This window comes from Marmota flaviventris, chromosome 2, assembly GCF_047511675.1.
Source record: "Marmota flaviventris isolate mMarFla1 chromosome 2, mMarFla1.hap1, whole genome shotgun sequence".
Lineage (NCBI taxonomy): Eukaryota > Metazoa > Chordata > Mammalia > Rodentia > Sciuridae > Marmota > Marmota flaviventris.
In genome coordinates this window covers 173,732,171-173,752,757 of record NC_092499.1, presented here as the reverse complement: position 1 = coordinate 173,752,757, position 20,587 = coordinate 173,732,171, and the positions used below count along the sequence as shown (strand labels likewise).

Below are 20,587 nucleotides of genomic sequence, written 5' to 3'. Positions count from 1 at the left end.
GCCCTGCCGGCTGGCGTGGTCTAACCGCGAAACTGCGGGGGTTTAGCCTGTCTTGCTAGAGAGTTTAGAATTTTGCTTGCGCTGGGAGCAATTTTAGACAGTGAAAGGTTGGAACACCATCTCTTTCGCCTAGGAGTCCTTGGGGACACAGGGATGTGCATGAAATGGGGTACCCTTAGTTTGATGGGGAGAAGTGCACACATTGCCCCCTCCATCTGTCTTTGCAGGACATTGTGATGGATGACACCTGGACTTTGCCCAGATAGTGGAGAGAAGTGTGTGCAAGAAACAGTGCATGTCTTTATTTAATTATGTCTTACCTATTGCTCTCAACCCCCAACTTCCATTCTAAAGGACAGGCAAGAAATTGACCTGTTTTGGTGGGGGCTCAGCCTTTCTTGTAATACCAAGACCAAGGGTCTAATGCAGCTCCAAGGATCTCATGTCTTTAGCAGGCAGTGTGTTCTTGTTCCCAGTGCCTTTACTTTGCCGCTCCTGCCGCCGGGAGCAAACAACAGGCCTCAAAACCTCTTCTGAAGCTTCTCAGCAGTGTGGGCACTGCAGCTCAGGACTTGCAAAAATGATTGCCCCTTTTCCTCAATCCCTATGTCCCTCTCTAAAGTTCTCCTTCCTTTCCCTACCCTCCCGTACCCCTCATATAGACCACAAATAGCTTAGTAGCTTAACTTTAGGAAGCAAAATGTCATCATGGAAAATGCCTGCAGTCCTGTTCCTCCTGCTTTGGCAAACCATAAGCCTTCAAAACAAGGGGAAGTCAAAAGGAAACATCAGTGAACATCTCAAGAAGTAGCCTGCTACTCACTGATCACAGTACCCCAAGGTGAGAGATGAGTACAGGCATGTGCTGGGGAAAGACAGTAGCTCTTCCATCCGAGTTGCCTGTCCTGGGGTTTTGGACCCATATCTTCTCTGCCAATCAGGCCAGGACGCTGGGGGAAGGCTACCTACCTTGCCCTCAGTCACAGCAGTTACCAGGAGGGGGTTTTCAACTCAGTTTTCATGATACTGATATTTGTCATTGTCTAAATCGGGTCTTCTCACCTGTCTCCTGAGCTGCTGCAGGCACCTCAATCCATTCCCATGCAAATCTAGTCTCATGATATGCAAATCTGCCTTTTTCTCATTTCCTGCTCCATCCAGCTCCTTAAACCTTATTTTCCAGCCATTTCCAGAATACCATCATGGTGTTTCACCATCAGTGATTTCATTTCCTGTTGATTTCTTTACAAGGAAAGCAACACTCATCTTGCTTTTTCCTCTAAAAATCCACAGAAGATTTTTAGGACTGTGGAAATAACTCTGTATGATAGTATAATGGTGAATATAAGTCATTATACCTTTGAACAAACCTGTAGAATATATAGCACCAAGAGTATTCAGCCCCTAATGTAAACTATGGACTTTGGGTAATAATCAGTTGTAACAAATGTACCAGTCTGATGGAGGATGTTGATAACTGGGGAGGTTATGCATGTGTGGGGAGTATAGGGAAGTTCCTGCATCTTTCTCTCATTTTGCTGTGGACCTAAAACTGTTCTTTAAAAATTAAATATTAAGAATTCACTTTTTGGGAGGGTCTCCTTACTCCCTTCACCCATTGACATCCTTTCCTTTGAAATCCCCACCTGTGTCATTTACCCTTCTCTCTGAGCGCCAGGCATACTTTGAGGTCCCGCTTATTTGCATATTTTGGCTCCCTCCAGAATATGAGTCCTTCAACATCAAGAGCAGTGTTTCCTTAGAACCAAGGATGTGACTGGTGCACAGTGGACATGCAGTAGTTATTGGTGGAGGCAATGTTCCCTGGCAGCTCAGGGAGGTTTCAAGTAGGAGAGAAATGCTGAGTTCCTTTTCTTCTCCCTTCTTATGGCTTCCCTCCCAAGGCCTGTGTTTGGAAACCCGTTTTCTTTGTTTATAAAGCTTGGCTAGTAATTGCTAGTCCAAACAGGCTACAGGGTAGAGGGTGGAGTGGCTCCAGCTTCATGACTTTTGTCCTTAGGAAAATTGGGTGTTAGAGAGAAAGAGAAAATTGCTTAGCAATGCACAAGGGTCAACTCACTGCTCTCCCCACTCCCAACCACTACCATTTCTCTAGACAAAATACATGTGATGGAGGAGTACAGGGGCATCAAGGGAGGTCTGAGCTGTTCTTTCTCTGGAGAGTTTAGGTGGGTTTCCAGGCATTCAGAATTTGAAAGAGTGACTTTCCCAGCTAACATGTTCCCTTTTCCACATGAAAGGCAGGGGAGGGGTGGGAAAGACTTCACAGTTTAGTTCTTCAGAAGATGGCTCTATGTGGGTATCTATCTCCTTTGTATGGTTTGAATATGTCCCCCAGATTTTTTGTGTTGGAAACTTAGTCACTAATGCAATAGTGGGACCTTTAAGAGGTGATTAGGTGAATGGATTAATGCCATTATTGTGGGAGTGAGCTCCTAATAAAAGGATGAGTTTGGTCCCCTTCCCTTCTTTCTCTCTCTCCTATGTGTACTGTCTTGCCATTCTGCTTTCCACCATGGTCACTGCAGCAAGAGGGCCCTCATCAGATGCCAGCTCATTGATCTCAGACTTCCCAGCCTATAGAACTATAAGAAATAAATCTCTGTTCTCTGTAAATTATCCCGTCTTAGGTATTCTGTAATAGCAGCACAAAAAGGACTCAAAGGGTTGGGGTTGTAACTCAGTAGTAGAGTGCTTTCCTAGCACGTGTGAGGCACTGGGTTCAATCCTCAGTACTTTATAAAAATAAATAAATAAAATAAAGGTACTGTGTCTGTTTTTAACTAAAAAAAAAAAAAAAAAAAGAACTCAGACACTCCACACTCCCTCCTCCTGACCTCTCCCATATCCTTCCTATATTATACTTTCTTTATAATAATTATATAACAATACAATAAATAATTATTAATAAGAATTGTTATTAGTGATCCTGGGAATTGAACACAGGGGTGCTAACCATTGAGCCACACCTCCAACTCTTTTTAAATATTTTATTTAGAGACAGGGTTTTGCTAAGTTGCATAGGGCCTCACTAGGTTGCTGAGGCTGGATTTGAGCTCCTGATTCTCCTTCCTCAACCTCCTAAACTGCTGGGATTATAGGTGAATTTGCCACCCAGCAAATTCTTCTTTTTTTTGGGGGGGTGGGTACTGGGGATTGAACTCAGGGGCACTCGACCACTAAGCCACATCCATAGTCCTATTTTGTATTTTATTTAGAGACAGGGTCTCACTGAGTTGCTTAGTGCCTTGCTGTTGCTGAGGCTGGCTTTGAACTTGCGGTTTCCAGCCATTGGAATTATGGGTGTGCACCACCAAGCCCAGCAATTTCTTCATTTTAAGACAGGGTCTTACTAAGTTTGGGAGGTTAGCCTTGAACTTACAATCTTTCTGTCTTCGCCTCCCAAGTAGCTGGTATTACAGACATGTGCCACTGTGCTCAGTCATTATGTCTCTTTTAAAGTATTTCCTCACCCCCAACTCATCTCAGAAAACTGTGCCCTTATCCATATGGTCAGAAGTCCTTCAAGACCCCTGAAAAAGAAATGATGTCTAATTTTAAATCAAATGTCTGTGACTAATTTTAGAATAGTAACTTTCTGTATAGTGACTATAGTGGAAGCAGGAGCTGGATTTAGTCATCTTTGGATTTGGCACTTAATGCATGTTTGTCAAAGACTATCTGACTAGTGAAGGAAAAATCAGTCTTTCAAATAGAAGCTAGAAATCAAAGATTGTCTAGAACCCAATCTCTCTTCCCTACCTGGTAGGGAAGGTAGGTCCTGGGGTGGGGGGCCTGTCTTATCTGTTGGGTGGTGAACACCATCTCAGAAAAAATATCCCTCCTCTGATCAATCACTTGAGTGTTTAATTAGCCAGAGTTCTGATTGACACTTTCAAGGGTTGACCATACAATACTTTGACCCTTTGCACTGGGCCAGGAGAGGAGTCCCACCATTCTATGAGAGCAGGAGGTGTCCTCCTGTATTTCCTGAGTTCCTTCCTTCCAGGAATAATTCCTTCATCCCTCCTTGTGTGGACCTCTTGCTGGGATGTGACCGTGCCTTTGTGTGTGTGTGTGTGTGTGTGTGTGTGTGTGTGCGCGTGCGCGCATGCATGTGCGTGCACCGGTGCGTTTGGGTAGGGGTTGCTTCTCAATGTGTGTGCATGACCATGAAGCAGTGAGAAAGGGGAGAAGGAAAAGTATCTGTATGTGTATGGCATCTTTAGGCATGGCTGTGTGTCTACCCTCAGGCCAGTGAAGAGGCTGGGAGCCAGGGATTCTATTTCCCCAGCCACCAACAAGCTATCTTACCTTTCTGGTACATATACAGGCCCAATCACCCAAACAGAACTCAGAGTTCCCAAAATACAAGTATGTGCAGGATTCTGTGTGGGAGCTTCCTAGCTGGAACCACACACAGATACAGAAAAGCAATGGCACGATTTCCCAGAGATGGTACAACCTACTCAGACTCACTTTCAGACTGGAGAATTTTTGTCTTAGTGTGGATTCTCTCAAGAGTAGACCCTTGGGTGCAGGGATTCGGATGTAGGCAATTTATTTAGGAGGTGATCCTAGAAAATAGGAGTGAAAAAGTAGAGAGAAGAAGATATGGAAGGGAAAGAAACCAATAATACTAAGTTGAATTGATGGGCAAGTTACTGCCCAGTTGCCCATAATTGAGACTTAATCCTATCAGGAACCAAGGAAACAACTTTCTGAAATAGCTCTCAGCATTGTTCTCCTGGATAAGGAGTGGACTGGGAGTATTTATTCACTGACTTCAATCTTCCCATTACTTATAGAAGACCATCAGGGAACTTTCCATTTCCATCTGTGGAATCAAGCATGCTGTCCAACTCAGCTTCTCCAGCTATGGGTTATACATCTCCTAGCTGGAACTGTTGCCATCACCATTAGAATGCCACCGTCACCACAATTTCTGCCCCAACTGTGCCATGGCCTTTCTCTCTCCTAATTTTTTTAGGTCTGAGCTTGAAAGAGAAAGAAGCAAAATGAGATATTTAACCCACAACTCATTTTAGTGAAAAGAAACTATGGTGGTTTTCTTCTTCCTTCATTTCAGCCTATCTAATCTACCCAAGTAGCTTTCAGCCACCATCCTCTCATCTCAAAGCAAGGACAGGGAAGAGAGATAAGACAAGAAAACACAGGCGGGCTTTCTAGAATGTTCTCCAGCTGCTGCAGCATCCCCTCTAGGCAGGCTTCTCTGGTTATCTTGGCTTTCTGCCTTTCAACCTTCATGATTGTGTTAGTCAGATTTTTATTTCTGTGACCAAAGTACCCGACAAGAACAACTTAGAGAAGGAAAAATTTACTTGGGCTCATGGTTTCAGAGATTTAGTCCATGATGGCTGTTTCCATTGCTCTGGGCTGGAGGTAAAGGACGTGACAGAGGAAAGCTGCTCAGTTCATGGCAGCTTAGAAGCAGAGAGAGCAGAGGAACTAGGGGAATAAGATAAAATTCCCAATGATCTGCCTCTGGAGACTCACCTCCTCTAGTCATACCCCACCTTCCTACAGCTCTCACCCAATAATTATTAAATTATTAATCCATCAAATGGATTCATCTACTGATTAGGTTATAGCACTCATAATCTAATCAATTCCCCTCTGGACATTCCTGCATTAATGAAGGTGCTTTAGGGGGATAACTCATATTCAAGCCACAATGATCATAATCAGGAGTCAGCTCTTTGTGTTCTCAGAGATGGGCTCAGGCAGTAACTAAGGAAAGAAATTTAGTCTTGCTGGAGCAGGATCCTCCAGTGGGGGCAGAACTCTTCAAGGCCTTTAGCTCCATTACTTGGCATTTCTCACTTGCCTGTCAGTCATCTGAGGGATTCATTGCGAGGGTAACACTGGGAGGACATGTCTTCCAAATAACACTGAAGGTTTTCCCCTAGGATAAGATGGTGAATTGAGTCTACACATCTACTTTCGCTTCTCCAGAATCCCACTAAAACTACTATAAGGGAATTTAAAAACGGAAGATACAGATTCTTGAGGACAAAGAAAACATAAGAGACAATAGCAAAACAATTTTGGAAGCTAGAAAACAGAGGGGTGTATGGTAATTGACTTAGAAGTTCCAAGAAAGCTGAAACCCAGGGAAAGCTAAGAATGGCCCTATTTTCATGGCAAAATTAAAATTAAAAAAAAAAAAAAAGAATTGGCAGTCTTCGGTTCTTCTAGAACAGCAAGCCAAAATCAGGAGAACTGGGTGAAAGGTAATTGGAAAGTAGTCTTAGTTCATGTTTCCTACTCTCCAAGCTGCAGGCCTTCCCTCACCAGGCAGAGGACTGTAGATTTAGTCTCTAGAGAGGGTAAAACAGAGGGCCCCTGGACTGGAAGCACAGAGATAACTGAGGACAAAGTTACTGTGTGGAAAACAGGGTATTAAGTGACTATTTCCTCACTACATACTGGGCTTCTCAACTTCCTCTCTGCTTACTTCCCAAATCACTAGCAGTTCCCCTTTACCTCTCTTTTTTTAATTATTATTATTAGTTGTTCAAAACATTACAAAGCTCTTGACATATCATATTTCATACATTTGATTCAAGCGGATTATGAACTCCCATTTTTACCCCATATACATATTGCAGATTCACATTGGTTACACATCCACTTTTTTACCTACTGCCATACTAGTGTATGTTGTATTCTGCTGCCTTTCCTATCCTCTACTATCCCTCCTCCCCTCCCCTCCCCTCCCATCTTCTCTCCCTACCCCATGTACTGTAATTCATTTCTCTCCCTTGTTTTTTTCCCCTTTCCCCTCACTTCCTCTTATATGTAATTTTGTATAACAATGAGGGTATCCTTCCTTTACCATGCAATTTCCCTCTCTCTCTCTTTCCCTCCCCCCTCTCGTCCCTGTTTAGTGGTGATCTTCTTCTCATGCTCTTCCTCCTAATTCTGTTCTTAGTTGCTCTCCTTATATCAAAGATGACATTTGGCATTTGTTTTTTAGGGATTGGCTAGCTTCACTTAGCATAATCTGCTCTAGTGCCATCCATTTCGCTGCAAATGCCATGATTTTGTCATTTTTTAGTGCAAAGTAATACTCCATTGTGTATAAATGCCACATTTTTTTAATCCATTCATCTATTGAAGGGCATCTAGGTTGGTTCCACAGTCTAGCTATTGTGAATTGTGCTGCTATGAACATCGTTGTAGCAGTGTCCCTATAGTACGCTCTTTTAAGGTCTTTAGGGAATAGTCCAAGAAGGGGAATAGCTGGGTCAAATGGTGGTTCCATTCCCAGCTTTCCAAGGAATCTCCATACTGCTTTCCAAATTTGCCGCACCAATTTGCAGTCCCACCAGCAATGTACAAGTGTACACTTTTCCCCACATCCTTGCCAGCACTTGTTGTTGTTTGACTTCATAATGGCTGCCAATCCTACTGGAGTGAGATGGTATCTTAGGGTGGTTTTGATTTGCATTTCTCTGACTGCTAGAGATGGTGAACATTTTTTCATGTGCTTGTTGATTGATTGTATGTCCTCCTCTGAGAAGTGCCTGTTCAGGTCCTTGGCCCATTTGTTGATTGGGTTATTTGTTTTCTTATTGTTTAACTTTTTGAGTTCTTTGTATACTCTGGATATTAGGGCTCTATCTGAAGTGTGAGGAGTAAAAATTTGTTTCCAAGTTGTAGGCTCCCTATTTACCTCTCTTATTGTTTCTCTTGCTGAGAAAAAACTTTTTAGTTTGAGTAAGTCTCATTTGTTGATTCTTGTTATTAACTCTTGTGCTATGGGTGTCCTATTAAGGAATTTGGAGCCCGACCCCACAATATGTAGATTGGAGCCAACTTTTTCTTCTATCAGACGGCGTGTCTCTGATTTGATATCAAGCTCCTTGATCCATTTTGAGTTAACTTTTGTGCATGGCGAGAGAAGGGGATTCAGTTTCATTTTGTTGCATATGGATTTTCAGTTTTCCCAGCACCATTTGTTGAAGATGCTATCCTTCCTCCATTGCATGCTTTTAGCCCCTTTATCAAATATAAGATAGTTGTAACTTTGTGGATTAGTCTCTGTGTCCTCTATTCTGTACCATTGGTCCACCCGCCTGTTTTGATACCAGTACCATGCTGTTTTTGTTACTATTGCTCTGTAGTATAGATTGAAATCTGGTATCACTATACCACCTGATTCACACTTCCTGCTTAGAGTTGCTTTTGGTATTCTGGGTCTTTTATTTTTCCATATGAATTTCATGATTGCTTTATCTATTTCTATAAGAAATGCCGTTGGGATTTTGATTGGCATTGCATTAAACCTATAGAGAACTTTTGGTAATATCGTCATTTTGAGGATGTTAGTTCTGCCTATCCATGAACAGGGTATATTTTTCCATCTTCTAAGATCTTCTTCTATTTCTCTCTTTAGGGTTCTGTAGTTTTCATTGTATAAATCTTTCACCTCTTTTGTTAGGTTGATTCCCAAGTATTTTATTTTTTTTGAGGATATTGTTAATGGGGTGTTTTTCCTCATTTCCATTTCAGAAGTTTTGTCACTGATATACAGGAATGCCTTTGATTTATGCGTGTTGATTTTATATCCTGCCACTTTGCTGAATTCATTTATTAGTTCTAGTAGCTTCTTTGTAGACCCTTTTGGGTCTTCTAGGTATAGAATCATGTCTTCCGCAAATAGTGATAATTTAAGTTCTTCTTTTCCTATTTTTATGTCTTTAATTTCTTTTGTCTGTCTAATTGCTCTGGCCAGTGTTTCGAGAACTATATTGAATAGAAGTGGTGATAGAGGGCATCCCTGTCTTGTTCCAGATTTTAGAGGGAATGCCTTCAATTTTTCTCCATTCAGAATGATGCTAGCCTGAGGCTTAGGATAGATAGGTTTTACAATGTTGAGGTAAGTTCCTGTTATCCCTAGTTTTTCTAATGTTTTGAACATAAAGGGATGCTGTACTTTGTCGAATGCTTTTTCTGCGTCTATTGAGATGATCATATGGTTCCGTACACAGTTTAGGAAACGAATGAATCTGCACTAAAATGCAACAAAACTCATCATCTCTAATCATAGTCTCCCATCACAAAAGAGAGACCCCAGAGACACACGAAACCAAATAAATTTATAGGAGTAAACAGTAACTCAGCAGTCGAACAGAACAAGAAGTAACATGAGCAGCATGAAAAAGCAAGGAAGAAAAGGAGTACAAACAATGCAGGACAGCCTAAATATTCAGGAGGACCTAGAGGCATCAGAAAAATGGTCAAATAAAGAACTCAAGGAATACCTTAGACAGATGGAATGGAATCTTAAAGAGGATATGAGATAGCAAATTCAAACAATGAAAGAACACATTGAAAATGAATTACATAAGCAGATAAAAGAAGCAAATAAGCATCTTTATCAGGAGATAGAGATTATAAAAAAAATCAAACAATAATTCTAGAAATGAAGGAAACTATAAACCAAATTAAAAACTCAAATGAGAGTATCACTAACAGAGTGGAGCAAGTAGAAGCCAGAATGTCAGATAATGAAGACAAAATATATCATCTTGAAAAGAGTCTAGCCAACTCAGAAAGGCTGGTAAAAAAATCACGAGAACAACATCCAAGAGATATGGATAAAAAAACCAAATTTAAGAGTCATCGGGATAGAGGAAGGTATAGAGGTTCAAACCAAGGGAATGAACAACCTGTTGAATGAAATAATTATAGAAAACTTTCCAGATATAAAAAAGGAAATAGATGTACAAATTGTAGATGCATACAGGACACCAAGCATACAAAATCACAGTAGACCAATGCCAAGACACATTGTTATGAAGATACTCTTTACCTCTCTTCTCTAGAAACCAGTCAAGAAGAAAAGAACGAAGGATGTTGGTGTTAGAGATTCTGATGAACAACTAATCTTGTCTTCCCTTCAGTGAATCTCTGCTTTGATAAGTTGGACCCCTGCTCCCAAGGCTTTTCAATAAGTTTTCAGGCCTTTACTGTTAATCAAGTGTAGAGAGCTAAATATATCTTAGGTTCCCTAGAAACAGGCTGTGATGGGGATTTGGGTACATGCAATTTACTGTTGGTGGGCTCTCAGAAGATGCTCCCAATCCTCTCCCAGAAGTACCAGGGAAAGGAGATCAAAGAAGTGATTTTGCCTGGAGTCCAGCCTCAGTCTGATTCCGCAGTGAGTGGAAATTGTACCACAGAGTTGATCTCACTTTGGAGCAAAAGGGTTTGTTTTTTGTATACACATATTAATTAATCATTGGCTTCCAGGGAGGGGACCACAAACATTAAAACAAGGCAGTTCCTGAAAGAGGACAATTCTTTACAGGGCAACTCTGACCCATTAACAACCAGTCACACAGCAGCAGCTGTGGTATGGACAGGATACCAATAACATCTAGTATAAATCACCAGATTACCAGATATCTGAGGAAAACTACTAACATTAAAGAGAACAAATAATGATCAAAATAAAGATGCCATGGTTCCAACGTTATTTAAGGAAGACTATTCTTTCCCTAATGAATTAGCCTAATAATTTGTCAAAAATAAATTGAAGAGAGGTGTGGAGTTTATTTCTACACTTGTAATTATCTTCTCCTAAAACAAACGAACGAACAAACAAACATGCAAACTATTGATCAAAATAAACAAACAAACAAAAATAATTTGAGAGACATCATGACTTATTCTTAAGGATAAGAGATGATAGTATATCCATGAAATATGAATACGATGTTATTTTAAGAGAGGAAATAGGGTTGGGGATATAGCTCAATGGGAGAGCACTTACCTATTATTTGTGGAGCCTTTTGTTTTGAGTCTCAGTGAAAGAAAAGAAAAGAAAAGAAAAAGGATGGGAAATTAAAAGAAGCTTTAAAATAAATAAGTACACAGTAGCAGAAGTGAAAAATTCCACAGAATATTGGGGAAGAAATCTGTGATATCTTACAGAAAATAGACCCAAAAGATAAAAAATGAAAAATGGGAAAGAAAAGATGAGGACTGTAGGAGGAATAGTCTGAAAGTTTTAATATCTGAATAATACATATTCCAAAAGGGTGGGGAGATAAAATTATCAATAAGATTATTCAAGAAAATTTTCTTAAGCTGGGAAATATAAATTGCCAGAAATCTATATGTAACAAAATTAAATTGAATCCATATCTCTCACCATGCACAAAAGTTAACTCAAAATGGATTAAGGATCTAGAAATCAAACCAGAGACTCTGCGTCTAATAGAAGAAAAAGTAGGCCCTAATCTCCATCATTTAGGGTTAGGCCCTAAGTTCCTTAATAAGATGCCTATAGCACAAGAATTAAAACCAAGAATTAACAAATGGGATGAATTCAAACTAAAAAGTTTTTTTTCAGCAAGAGAAATAATATGTGAAGTGAATAGGGAGCCTACATCCTGGGAACAAATTTTTACCCCTCACACATCAGATAGAGCTCTAATCTCTAGGATATATAAAGAATTTAAAAAGTTAAACAACAAAAAACAAATAACCCAATCAACAAATGGACCAAGGACCTTAAAAGACACTTCTAAGAAGAGGATATACAATCAATCAACAAATACATGAAAAAATGATCACCATCGCTAGCAATCAAAGAAATGCAAATTAAAACTACTCTAAGATACCATCTCACTCCAATAAGAATGGCAGCCATTATGAAGTCAAACAACAAGTGCTGGCGAGGATGCAGCCCCACTCATACATTGCTGGTGGGGCTGCAAATTAGTGCAGCCAATTTGGAAAGCAGTGTGGAGATTCCTTGGAAAACTGGGAATGGAACCACCATTTGACCCAGCTATTCCTCTTCTCCGACTATACTCAAAAGACCTAAAAATGTCATACTACAGGGACACAGCCACATCGATGTTTATAGCAGCACAATTCACAATCACTAAACTGTGGAGCCAACTTAGATGCCCTTCAATGGATGAATGGATAAAAAAAATGTGGCATTTATTCACAATGGAATATTACTCAGCACTAAAAAAAATAAGATCATGGCATTTGCAGGGAAATGGATGGCATTAGAGCAGATTAAGCTAAGTGAAGTTAGCCAGCCAATCCCAAAAAAACAAATGCTGAATGTCTTCTCTGATATAAGGGAGGTGACTCAAAAAGGGGTAGGGAGGAAGAGCATGAGAAGAAAATTACCTCTAGATAGGGAAGAGAGGTAGGAGGGAAAGGGAGGGAGAATGGGAATTGCATGGAAGAGGGAAGGAGACCCCCTTCGTTATACAGAATACACATATGAAGATGTGAGGGGAAAAAAAAAGAAGAAGAAGAAGTGAGTCACATTAGATTGGGTAGAGAGAAGTGGTGAAAGGGGAGGGGAGGGGAGGGGGGAATGGAAGGACAGCTGAATAAAATAGACATTATTATTGCTGTGGGTATATACGTGACTGCATGACCAATGTAATTCTGCAACCTGTACACTCAGAAAAATGAGAAATTATGTCCTATCTGATTCAAATGTATATGTCAAGATCATTGTACTGTCATGTGTAACTAATTTAAACAAATTTAAAAATGTTCAGATAATAGCAACTTTAAAAAAAGGGCCTAGTTCAATGGGTAAGGGTTGACCCAGCCAAGGTATATATATATAATTGTGAAATTTCAGAACCCTGGGGACAAAGAGAAGATTCTACAAGCTTCAATATACCAAATCCCATGAATCAGAATGGTCTCAGACTGCTTTTCATTGGAACTATTCCAGCAATCGTGGTAGACTATTAAGGTACTATCTTCAAAATTCTGAAGGACAATTGTTTCCAGTCTAGAATTTTATACCTAGCCAAACACAAGAAATGAGTATAACAAAGATAATTTCAGATATGCACAATTGCATGTTTCCTTCACTAGGAAGCAACTGAAAGAGGTGCTCTAACAAACCAAGAGAGTAACCCAAGGAGGAAGACAGAGAAAACAGGAAATTGGGGAAAACAACAAAGGGAATAAGTATAGGGAATTCCCATGAAGCTGACATAGGGTGAACATAGGATGATTGGAACAGAGAGATTCAAGAGACAAATATGATATAGACTGTCATCAACAAGATGACCACTATCCTTATGCCATCTTCATAACCAATTTTTGTTAGAGGCACAGATTTTTGGGATAAATTGGCTAAAAGACAGAAACCCTAGTTATTGTTGGAAAGAGAACCTGCCTAATATGATTGAGGTTTGGCTTCCAGTTCTGGCTGTGTCTTCTGGCTATAGGACTCTGGCAAGTAATTTTCCTGGGTCTTAGAATCATCCTGTGTAAAAGTTCAGGTGGATTAAGGGAATTCCTTGTGTCTTCAAGTCTATCCATACCACTGTACAACTTATTCTTTGTAGTATATACAGTCCAGCGGGATTTGTAAAAATACATAGAATCACATACAGAACATTTTCCTCACCCCAAAATTTACTCTCATACTGTCCCTTTGTCATCAACCCTTGGGGCTCCCTTAATTCCTGGAAACCACTGTCTCTCCATCCTTGTTATTTTTCCTTTTCTAGACTTTCATACAAATGAAATCATATCGATATGAAGCCTTTTGGGTCTTTCTTCTTTCATTTAACACAGTGCATTTTGTTTAACATACAAACCAACAATTAGCACTGATCTTTTCAGTTCTTCTCCAAATGAGATGCTGAGGCAAGAATTCCAATACAAGTAGTTAATGTGGGAGATGATCCCAAGAAGCACCAGTTAGCAGAGTGAAGGGAAAGAAAGAAGTTCATACACTGTGTTAGTGTGTTTCCCATCACTGTGGGAAACAAGCTTAGTCCCCCAGGGGCTCTGGGATCCAGTACAGAACACTCACCTCAAAGCCATCTAGCCCAAGGGATGAAGAAGCTGGAGTATTTATCTGCCGATTGCCTGTTCATCAGTGGTTGAAGACTGTTTCTTGGGGCCTTAACTCTCCAGCATTTCCCGCTTGCCCTGTTCCTGTGGCACATTCCTGTGGCCAGAGATAAAAGGCTCCAGGCAAAAATGTACAGGTGTTCATAGTAAGCAGTTTTCAGTATGCAGAGGTGAATGCCAAGGACTATCTGTGAGGTATTGACAGCATCAGTACATCAGTACTTTCTGCCCTCCAGTGAGCGAGAGAAACCCTCACATACCACAAAGCAGCTATAGGGAAGAACCCTGGGAGTTTCTAGAGAGGAGCCTGAGAAGGAGCTGAGACAATGAACCCAGAGCTTCATTGGAAGAATTCTAAGAGTAGGGACTTTTTGCTTTTGGGATTAGGCGGGCCTCTGAAAGGAAAGAATCCCCTGCTCAAGGGAGGATGATCACACAAGAAAACAGGGCTATTTTCCCCTTGCTGAATCCATTCTGTGTCACCTAACTTCTCCTCTGGTAGAGTCAATCCCTCAGTGTGAACAGGGGCCTTTTTGTTTTGTTTTAATCTAGATAAGCTTGTATTACTTGAAGAACCCCTCTTTTAGCAAATTATTAGTGCAATGGATGTGCATTTCAGCAGAAAAATACCAATGTGCAAGAAATACCTTTTAATTTTCACACCTTAAATTGAATTCAGTTTCTATTGTAAGCCCCATGTGCAGTTGGTTTTACCTTAATCTCAGGCATTTGGGGGTATTTTCACAAGTTTCTGAGCAGCTTCCAAGAATCTAAAAAATTGGTAGATGGCCTCTGGTTTGCATCTGCAGTGGCCTCGTCAGTGTTGTGTGTAATGTGTTTTTTCTATCTTGTCTTTGTGTGATCAGTTCACACAAGTCCTTGCAGGCCCAACCCTTATCCTTGATTGCAAGATTCCTGGGGACCTGCTATCTCTCAGTCATCTCCTGTGTCCCTCTTGATGCACAGTGTCTTCTGAGTTTCTGTGATGGCCCTAAGGGATTTGGATTATCCAGAGTATTTCACATTTGGGGGGCTTATTCTCAAATGTGAACAACTCATTTGATTACTTGCAGACTTTGTGGATGTTGGAAGCCCTGGCAAAGCCAGCTCAACCTGCCACATGTACTACCTAATCTTCTCTACTGGAGGATCTTATTGCTATCCTGAGCTCTACCCAGCTTGAACCTATATGATTTTCATCCAGGAAAGAAAGCAATGTGCAGAACTCCTTTATTTTTCTTCCTTCCTTCCTTTCTTTCTTTTTAAAAAATACCTTTATGTATTTATTTTTATGTGGTGCTGAGGATTGAACTCAGCGCCTCGCACGTGCTAGGTGAATGCTCTACCCTGGGTTCAATCCCCAGCACACACACATGCAAATGTGTTTAGTTTCTAATACTTAGGTATTTTAAATGTTACCTTTCCTTTCTTATTTTCTAGTTTGATCCTGTAATGGTCAAAGAAAATACTTTGCATGCATAATTTCAACTATTATAAATCAGTTAAGATTTGTTTTATGGACCAGGTTTCATGTCCTGGTCCATTTATCTTGAAAAATATTTTATAGGTTCTTGAAAGGGATGCATGTTCTGCTACTATTGAGTGCAGTGTTTTTTATGTACCAATTGTATCTTGATAATTGATGGGTGTTGTTCAGTTCTTGTATATCCTTGTGGATTTTTAAAAAATTAGAGCATTATAGTTATACATAGTAGTTGGGTTCATCCCAACAAAATCATACATGCATGGAATTTAGTTTTAGTTCACAATCCCCCTTTTCTCTCCTATCCTCTTTGCACACCCCCCATCTTCCTTTCTCAACTCTATTAGGCTTACTTTAACTCATCTATTTATTTATTATTGATTGATTCTTTTTACTGATACACAAGGGTGAGATTCTCTGTGGTATATTTATATATGCATGTAACATGATTTTTCTTTTCTTTTGGTACTACGGATTGAGCTCAGGGACACTGGACCACTGAGTCACATCCCCAGCCCTATTTTGTATTTTATTAGAGACATGATCTCACAGAGTTGCTTAGCGCCTCGCTTTTGCCGAGACTGGCTTTGAGCTTGCGATCTGCCTGCCTCAGTCTCCCCAGCCACTGGGATTACAGGTGTGCACCACCGTGCCCGGCCATATAACATGATTTTTAAGAATTCATTCCACATTTTCTCCCCTTTTCTGTTCCTCCACTCTGCCTCTCAATCTCCTTCTTCTACAATACTGATCTTTCCTATATCATTATGATATCCTATCCTTCCCTCCTAATTTTCTTTGTTTTGCTCTAGCTTCCACATATGAAAGAAAACATTTGACTTCATGAATCTGACTTATTTAACTTAGCATGGTGTTCTCCAGTTGCACCCATTTACCAGCAAATGCCATAATTTCATTCTTCTTTTTAACTGAGTAGAACTTCATAGTGTACATGTACCAGTTTCTTAATCCATTCATCTAACAATGGGCATCTGGATTGATTTTAAAATTTAGCTATTGTGAATTGTGCTGCTATAAATATTGAAGTGGCTGTATCACTCTGGTGTGCTGATTTCAGTTCTTCTTGGAAAATACCAAGGATAGGAGGGCCCAGAATCTAGGTATGAATGACAGCAAAAGTAAGATCAAAACAACTTGAACCCTTGAAAAAATTGCACCCCACCTAAGTCTAAATCAAGGCTAAATAATGAACAAGTACAGGAGAGAGATATTAATGTATAAGTTATATGAATATTATATATTTTCAAACTATCCATGCAGTGACAGCATACACAATGACACATACACACACACATATACACAAAATCATGTTTAATGAGAAAAAAGTAAAGAATAATACAATACAATGAAATGATGTTAGAAACAATTGAAAAAAAGTTAAAATTTAAAAAGAATTAAAAATGAGAATATACAGAAAAAAGAAATAAGAAAAAGGAAACAAAAGAAAAAGGGGAAAAAAAACTTCATGAGAGAGAAAAGGCTTGTTTCCCCTGAAGTGATCAAATCTGTTGGCAGGGATGGATTTTCTTTTCTCTTTTTTTTTGGTGGTGATGCTGGGGATTGAACCCAGGGCCTTGTGAGGCAAGCACTCTATCAACTAAGTGATAATTCTTTTATATTTATTTTTGGCTCTGTATTTTTGGCCACTGTCTTCTTGTTCCTCATGTTGAAGCTCTCAGCTTCCCATCTTCCAGTATTGGGTGGGATAGTCTAGGGAGTGCTGATGAATTGTGTAATCCTGTTGTGGGGTGATGTAGAGTTCTAGATTGGAGTTTCTAGTTGCTGGGGTTCAGACTTTGGAACTCCATGGGAAGGTATTTGAGATTTGGTCCATACCCACTATGGGTGTGGAGTTGCCGATCTCTGCTGGACTACTGGATCTCTGGGGCTTCTGGTAAAATCCGCTTTTAGGGCATAGAGACTAACTCCTCACAGGTTTCACCTTCACTTCGATGGATGTGAATTACTGGGTATGCTCCCTGGAGTGCAGATGCACTTGTGTGGCTGCAGTGAGCATCTTTGTGATAGCTCTGATGGGGTCCTAGCATTTATGGGAGTTTTGTCCATGGGGATCCAGAGGTTGAATGGTTCAGGTAAATTTTTCTCCATAACTATTTCAGTCTCTCTGGTTCAGGCACCCTCTAGGAATTTTTTTGCAGGCTGCTGATAAGTTCCTTTATGAATTTCCAATCCCCTGTCTCTGTTGGCAGCTGTGCAAGCTGTGTGGAAATAGTTTTCAGCATCCAGAAACATTTTCCTCAACTGCTATTGTGTTCCATGTTGATGGCCTGTGGAGGGTTTTCCATCCTCAGAATGCTTTCGTCTCAGTGGAATGCTTTGGATTCATTTTCACTGAGACGTTTCCACTACCAACTCTGTATCCGTTAAAATCAGTCTTCCTCTGTAAACCATAGGTTTTCCCAAGTCATTTTTTCTTTATTTAAAAAATTTCTTTATCTGCAGACACTTGTCTCTTCTCTATGCTCCCTGTTCCACTCTGCTGCCGCTACTGGCATTATTTCTTTCCCTTTCTTCCTCTCTCCCTCCTTCCTTCCTTTCTTTTCTTTTTTTTTTTTTAAGGTTACACAATAATTTATTGAGAGCCCTCCCTCCCTGCCCTTGCTAAATGAGACTCATAAGGTAGCTGTAACTGTTTTCTTCATACTTTGAGAACAAAGATGGTAGATTCATCTTCTCATATAGTGCCCTCCTCACCTGGGCCACCTTCTTGGTGTCCTTCTGCCCCTAATTCTCCTGCAAGATCTGGCGCTGTTCTGGAGTGGCCCACTGCAGACACTGAACCACCATCCAGTTGCAGTTGTTGTCCTAGATGTCAGTTCCAACCTTTCTTGTCACACTGGAGTCGCCAAAGAGGTCAAGGTAATCATCCTGAATCTGAAGAACTCTCCCATCTCAATCAGGATCTTCTTGGCGTTGGCATGTTCCTTCTCCCCATTAATGCCTGCCATGTACATGGCAGCAGTGCTAGGCAGGCAGAAATAGTGCAAAGTTCTCTTTACTTGACAATGGATTTGTACCTCTTTTCAGTGTATCTTCCAAGATCCGCATTATCCTGGGGGACTGGGATGAGGTCCAGGATTTGCCCCATCTCAGTTTGATAGGAACTCTGCAGGAAGAGCTCAATCAAATTCAAATAGCAGGACTGTTCCCAGCAGAGAACTTCAGCAGGTGGTAGATACATGCTTCTGGAAGCAGAGTATCATTGATAACATCCAAACCCATACGTGGCTTCTGATACCAGCTCTCCCTGCCAGATAAGGGATGAATCCATGATGCCATCTGACACCAGAAAGAGAGCTGGCAGCAATTCCACACACCAGCCCACTGTCAGGGCCCTCTGGAGACTCTCAGCATCCTGTTTTCTTGGATCCACCAGCTCCCAGAATGCCACCATCACTGTCAAACCCTGGTTGTATTTGCCTTCAATGGCATTATATTCCAGGACCACCTTGAGTTGAGCAATAGTATCTCCTGTCTCTCAGTGCCCATCTCATCCTCAGCCAGCACCTTGACCATCTGCGAGAAATGCTGGATGAAATCCTGCTTTTCTTGGGCATACACATCTGATTTCTGGTCTCTGTTCATTCTGAGAGAGGAGCAAAGTGCTCTTTTCCTTTATGCCGGTTCTTGCTTCATCTCTAAAGTATTATTTCTTATATTCAAATATACTGACTTTCTGAAGCTCTATGATTTTTTTTTTTACAGTTCAGTATTAAGTTTCAGTGAGGTTCCTTAGTTACTTACCTCACTGAGGAGCAGCCTTCCTGCTCTGTAAGTCTGGTGCTGAGGAACTGGGATGGGCTTCCTTTCTCTAATCCACCATCTTCTCTCCTTGTTGATTTTTAAAAATGTTTCATCCTTTTCTGAGAATGGAACTGAAATATCCACTTATAATTGTGGATTTGTCTATTTCCCTTTCAGTTCTGTCAGTTTTTGCATCAGATATTTTGAGGGTTGTTTTTTTTTTGTATGTACACAGAACCCTCATACTTTCCTGGCATATAGTTCCCTTTTTAAAGACAGGGTCTCACTAAGTTGCCCAGCCTGACTCCAAACTGGTGGTCCTCCTACTTCAGTATCACAAATAGCTGGGATTATAGGCATGTGCCACTATATCCGGCTTATGGGTCCTTTTATCTTTATGTAATTTTTCTCTTTGTTGCTGGTAATTTTCTTTGCTCTAAAATCTTCTTTATCTGAGAGTAAAGCAGCCATTTCTGCTTTATTTTATTTAATTTTCACTCAATATATCTTTTTACACTCTTTTATTTTTAACACACATCATTATATTTAGAATGAGTTTTTTATTAACAACATATTGTTGGGTAATATTTTTAATTCACTATAATGATCTTCATGGTTTGACTGATATTTGTAATCCATTTACAATTAATATAATGATTGATACGTTAGGAATTGAGTCTGCCACTTTTCCCCTATTTGTTCTTTCTTTTCTTTTTCCTGCCTTCCTGTGGATTATTTGAACATTTTAGAAGAATTCCAATGATTTATTTATACTGATTTTGAACGTAGGTCTTTGTATAACTTTTGTTGTGTTTGCTTTAGTTATTGCCCCCCCACACACTCTTATTGTCAGTCTATTGGCATAAATACTTTACAGTTTAAGTGAAGTGTAGAAAACTTACCTGCTTCTAGGTTCTTTTGTTGTTCCTCATTTATCATTTTCTTAAATGTTTTCTCTTTATACACTGAGAACCACATTAGAAAGAGTTTTGTTTCAACCATAAACAAACTCAAGAGGAAAAAAAAAATCTCTTGAATCTACCCATATTTTTGATCTTTTGTTCTTTGTTCTTTCCTGATGTTTTAAGGCTTCCTTTATCATTTCCTTGCTCTTTAGTAGACTTTCCTTAGACATTGTTTTAGAGTAGGGTTTATGGCAATAAATTCTCTCTAGTCTGAGAATGTCCTGATTTCCCCTTCATTCCCGAAGGGTATTTTAACTGAGCATAGAATTCTGGGTTGAAAATTCTTTTCTTTTTGCACTTAAAAAAATGTCATGCTATTTCCTCTGGTCATTGGAGATGCTGATGGGAAATCTGCTTCCATTCTAATAGTTTTCCCCTTTAGGTAATGCATCATTTCTCTCTGCTTTAAAGAAAAAAAAAATTGTCCCGTTTTCAGAAGCTTAAC

General features: G+C 40.1%; 1 pseudogene; it reads right to left on the bottom strand.

Annotated features, from left to right (window-relative positions):
* Window positions 1–18,034: 18,034 nt before the first annotated feature.
* LOC114080987 (farnesyl pyrophosphate synthase pseudogene) lies at window positions 18,035–19,078 on the bottom strand (annotated as a pseudogene).
* Window positions 19,079–20,587: the final 1,509 nt, after the last annotated feature.